We start from the raw sequence: 6162 nt of genomic DNA, 5'->3' as shown, positions 1-6162 counted from the left end.
CCAGATGACACTTATGCCTGCTTGGCAGAGAATGGATTGTACCGGAAATTAAGTGGTTTTGATCTCCAAAGAATTGCTGGAGTCAAACTGAAACAGGTAAATGCTAAAAAATTGTCAGGGTTTTCATAGATTAAAAACTCATTTACATAATTAGTTGAAAAATGAGTTGATGCATTTGGAAGATTATTCAGAACATATAGCTAACTGAATTATATTAGATATTTATTTCTTTACTGTTATACAGGTACAAAATACCTGACTTACAGAATTTAATATAAATATATACTTAATCTCATTGTTTCCATGAGGGAAGTTTTGTTTTGACTATTTCTAAAGCATAAATATCTTGCAAAAAAGTGAAAAGGGTAAGGTAACTTTTTTATGAGGTCAAGGAGCCAGAGAGAATTTTCAGAACCTGAGAGAAAGGATCCAGGAACCAGATTTGGTTCATGGGTTCCAACACACATGGATGCAGTGTATACATATAGAAGCGATCGTAGTAATATCCTACACATTTTTGCAGCCAAAAAGGTGTTAACGAATGGATCACCAGGCTTTAGGAAATATATGACTTCTAGTAATATTAAAATCCTGAAGAGCTAAGTACCAATTAGTGACACAGGAACTATTCGGCAAGGAGAACTTAGAGTGTGAAGTCCTCTGTGTCCCTGCCTCATCAGAAAGAAATGATTAATTGGATTAGGAATTTGGTTCCATTTCAGCAATAATTGTCAACCCCATGCTGGGCAATATGATCACTTTTAGAATTCAGCATTTTTATGAGCCTGAATGAGTAGCAAGCTTGTCTTGGAGAATTGATGCTTGCTTTTATTTCATCTTTACTTTGTTGCAGACCATTACTGTCATTTAAATGTAATGTCTTCACTTTACACAGTAACTGTGCTCCTTTTGTGTTCACATACTGGGTTTCTAGGTGGAAAATTAATAGAAATGAGTGAAAATCATGAAAATGAAGTCTGCTGCCTCTAACACAGACTTTTGAATCTCTGTTCTGTTGTGTCCTGTCCTGGCCTGTTCTCAGAATATTTTCTGACATCAGTGGATTATTTTATTCCTGGAGGATTGAACGTGAATCCTGAAAACATTTGCAGCCCATTATGGAATGAGTCCACTGATCCTTGAAATAAAGCAGGGGTAGCCATGAAATGGCAGACATAAATAAGAAATTTAGAGAAGAGCTAACACCACCACTTCTCAAAATTTAATGAAATCGAATGGGAAATGGTACTTCTCAATTCATTCCTGGAAGCAAGCATTACCCTGATACCAAAACCAGAGAACAATCCAAATAAGAAGGAGAATTACAGACCATTCTGCCTAGTGAACATTGAAGCAAAAATCCTCAATACGATACTGGCAAACAGTCTGCAGAATATCATTAAGAAGATTTTATACCACGATCAAGTGGAATTATTCCCTGGGATGCAGGGGTGGTATAACATACATAAAACCATACATATAATACATGGTATTGACAAATCCAAAAGCAAAAATCATTTGATCATTTCAATACGTGCAGAGATTTTGCCAAAGTCCCTCACCTATTCATAATAAAAAACCTACAAAAATTGGGAGAGATGATCTTTATCTCAATCTGATAAAAGCCTTTTATTACAAACCAACAGTCAACCTCATACTAAGTGGACAAAAACTGAAAGTTTTCACTCTAAAATCAGGAACAAAACAAGGATGTCTACTATCTCCACTCTTATTCAATATAGTCCTGGAAACTAGCTGGAGCAATTAGGCAAGAGAAAGAAATAAAAGGAATAAAGATAGGAAAGGAAATATTAAACTATCATTATTTGCAGAAGACATGATACTCTACTTAGAAGACCCTAAAAATTCCACCAAAAGACTTCTAGTTTGAGAAGCAAATTCACTAATATAGCTGGTTACAAAGGCAACACTCAACAATCAATAGACTTCATAAACAAGCATAAAAAACTCATGGAAAGAGAAATCAAGGAAACAATAACTTTTACAATAGCATCCAACAAAATGTAATACTTAGGAATCAATCTAACAAAGGATGTAAAGGACCTCTATACTGTAAACCACAGTACTCTCAAAAAGGAGATTGAAGATGATATTCTAAAATGAAGAGCTATCCCATAGTCTTGGGTAGGGAAATTCAATATAGTGAAAATGACCATACGTCCAAAGCTATTGTACAGATTCAGTGCAATCCCAATCAAAACCCCATAGCATACCTCAAAGAATTACACAAAATAAATCCTAAAATTCATCTGGAACCAGAAGGGACATAGAGTAGGAAAGGTGATCCTGGCCAACAAAGAAAAGAGAGGGTTCATCAAAATCCCTGAGTTGAAATTGTACTATAAAGGTATTGTGATTTTAAAAAAAAAGGTGTGGTACTGACAAAAAACCAAATAAAACCAGACCCAAAGATCAAAGGAACAAATTAGAAGATGGAGAAACAACCCCAGACCACTAAATCATCTTATCTTTGACAAAGGTGCCAAACAGAGTCATTGGAAAAAAAGCAGCCTCTTTACTAAATGGTGCTGCAAAAACTGGCTCTATACATTCTGAATATTATCTTTCAACATGTATTAAGCTAAGATCAGAATAGATGAAAGATCTTATATTAAAGCAGAAACATTAAATCTGCTGCAAGATAGAGTAAGTAAAACTCTTGAAGACATTGATGTAAGCAAAGACTTTATGAAGAAAACATGGAATGAACAGCAAAAATCAAAGAGAATTAATTGAGAATCTCACCCTACTGAAAAACGTTTTAACAGCAAGAGAAATCACTAACAGAGTGAAGAGACAACCCACAACTTGGGAGAAAATGTTTGCCAACTGTTTCTCAGACTAAGTATTACTATTGAGAGCACGGAAAACTAAAAATTTTCAGTCTTCCCAGATTTAAAGACCCAATCCAAAAATGTGCATCTGATGTGAAATACACAGTTCTCAGATGAAGAAATAAAAACAGCAAATAAATATGTGACAAAATGTTCTGCATCACTCGTCATTTTACAATTGCAAATTAAATAACACTGATAAGTCACCTTGCCCCAGAAAAAATGCCTACTGTCAAGAAATCAAGCAATAACGAATGCTGGAGGGGTTGTGGGGGGAAAAGCAACCCTTCTCCATTGTTGGTGGTATTTTTTAACTTTTAACTTTTTAACTTTCAAATAAAATGGGTTTGGGAGAAAAAACAAGGACTGAGGTAAAGACTTCCAGTGCAAATACTCATCAGACGAGCTGAGGTCAACATTCCAGAAAATAGCCAGCTCCAGAAGCCTCCACCATGTTTCATTGTGGACCCACACTTATAGGGTGGGTTTATTTTCTGTAATTATTCTTGGTGGGGAAGACAGGCAGGGGGGGCAGGAGCCAATCAGTGATGAAGAGACTGGCTGTAAGAACTGTCCAATCAGGCGGGCCAAGGTAGGCGGTCTCTTCCAGTGTCATGGCGTCAATTGCAAGGCCAGGGCAAAAAAGAGAGCGCTAGATGTTTGCTAGACCACTATTTTTTGCTTCTATTCTCTGTGGACTGCTTAGAAAGAACCTGGGAGACCTCCAAACTACGCAATGGTGATGTTATGGGATGGGAGCAGTGAAATGGTGTGGAATCTGGTTGAAACCAGTTAGAAGTTGTGAGAAGGGGCCGGGGGATTAGCTCAGCGGCATAAGCGCCTGCCTTGAAAGCATGCAGTCATGAGTTCGATCCCCAGTACCGATAAAAAGGAAAAAGACAAAAAAAAAAAAAAAAAGGAAGTGGTGAGAAGCAGTTGTGCTGTCTAGAGCCTGTGTGCTTAGCCTCAGATCCTGAAGTCCTCTAGTGCGAGCAGTGAGTGAGTCATCCTCTGTCCCTTTTACCTCTTGCTGGTGCCAGGACAGTTCTGGGTCCCTAGAACACTGTCGCTACTGTGATACCACCAGGCCACTATGCCATTTTTGAAATCGCCTGCTGCCCTTGCTCCTCCAACTGTCTGGGCCCAGGAAGGGGCATGAGGAGACCCTGATTCCAATGTGCTTTCAAGCGGGGTGCAGGTGTAATAAGCTGGGTCTCTGCCCTCATTCCTGTCAGCAACAAATCTGGAAGCCAGAAGTTTATAAATGTCTGTGCTGCAGGACTTCGTAGCCACAACTGCTCTCCTTAAACTTATGCATTTATGTATTTTGTGATCGCCTAAATTTATACTATGTTCTCATATTTCCATGAAAATGAAAGGTGGAGGCAAAGGTTCTGAGAATTCAAAGATGTGTAGTGATGTGCCTCAGTGGAGGAAGGCTTCCCAAACACTGGATGAACTGCTGTGTATTATAAAGAACAATGCAAAGAATTTCTGAACATACATTGTGTGACACATGTGCTCATAGACGATGTTTGGGAGAACAGCCATAGAGGTTTAAATTTTGAGAAGAATGAAGCAGATATAAATGTGTCATCAAGGGCAGAGTAAAGTGTGTTTGCTAAGGACAAATTCCAGAAAGAGCTGCCTCTTAAATTCTCTTTGAAAAATGCCTAAATTTAGTCATTTGCATGAACATATATGCATGATATCCTTCTGAATGGAAAGGAATATGGGTGTCATCTCTGAATGAAGAGGTGATTTAATAGCTTGGTTGATCATATACATTGTTTAAACATGGAAATGCTCTGCAGTGGACTTTACTAAGTGGTGTAAAGGAGATGCCATAAATTGAAATTGTGCAGGGATATCAATAGCTTAGTCGTGAAACGTTTTCTGCTTAGGGTGGATCAGAGGAGCATGGAAAGGATGTGGAAGTGACTGGCAGGACACAGTGTGCCAATAGCAAGACATACAACAGAGAGGGTCTTCCCTGAAAGTCAGGTAGTTCTTAGGGTAAGCATGAAGTTAAAGTTGTCTTCTGATTTCTTCCTTGAGGTGAAAAACACCAGCTCTGGTATGAATCAGTATTCCACATTCTTGTCAACCCATGAATTCTGTGTTCTTCACTTGAGATCTAATTTTGATTATCTCTAATTATGATCCAGTGTCATGAAGGTGAAATTTGAATTTTTTTTGTAACAGAGATTGAACTCATGATCTCAAGCTTACTAGGTACCTACCTAGGTGTTCATGCTGCTGAGCTAAATACCCAGCTTTGAAATTGTATTCTGTGTACTGTGTATGATATCAACATTGTTCCTCAGAAAATGTTGAATATTGTGGAATTTTTCTATATTATATGGATATAATTTTTAAAGCAAACCAAAGGTGTCCTATGCAGTCACTTTTCAAGTTTCACATTGTCTGTGGGGTGTCTCAGTCAGGGTTTCTCTATTTCAGACAGCTCTGTAACTTAGGCTATCCCCAAACTCAAGGAAGTTCTCCTGCATCAGCCTCCCAAGATATATTTCTTATATCTGAATGGAGAGTGATCACTTGGTGGCACTGAGCTCTAATTTGAAACTTGTACCTGGTTTCATTGTTTATACATTTTTTACATACAGCAGTTTTCCATGAACATTTGAGTTATTATTTATGTATCATATTTGATGTTATGTTTTGTTCTATGAAACCAAATTTAAATATCAAAATGCTGCTTAAGTATATTAAGAACAAAGGACTCAGTGACCTAAATGAGATCTGAAGAGATATCATTGTTAGTACATCAAAGTGATTCATGAGATATTTGTCTGGCTCTGTGCTTTATGGATGCTGGTCCTGCATGCTCTCACTATGAGCTCTGCTTTAGAGACAGTGCACAGGGACTCTTGCAGTGACTCAGCATAAGAATCAGTGCTCCTATTTGGCTGTTACATTAGCTGTGAGTTGCAACAGAACATTAAATTTGCTGTCTCAAAAAATGTGTATATACCAAAAATTAATCCCCGAGATGTGGAATTAAGATTGGAAGAAATCAGTGTCCATTCAGCTGTTTTGTTTGGTTTTATTTGTTTAGTTTAGTTTTGTTTTATTGAGACAAGTTTTCTCTATGTATATCAGCTAGATTTGAACCCTATATGGAGAACAGAATTGCCCTAACGTCAAAGCAACACTCCTGCCTCAGCCTCTTGAGTGTTCAGATTATAGATATGTGTGTTTTTACCCTAGAAAATATTGAGGCTTGTAACTTAGCTGTGTTGTAGCTTGGCATAATAGATGCCATCTTGAGCTTTGAATTTAACTA

Source organism: Cavia porcellus, unplaced genomic scaffold, assembly GCF_034190915.1.
Source record: "Cavia porcellus strain 051 isolate PalLab524CR breed Dunkin Hartley unplaced genomic scaffold, mCavPor4.1 scaffold_46, whole genome shotgun sequence".
NCBI lineage: Eukaryota > Metazoa > Chordata > Mammalia > Rodentia > Caviidae > Cavia > Cavia porcellus.
Note: the sequence above shows the minus strand (reverse complement) of the source record.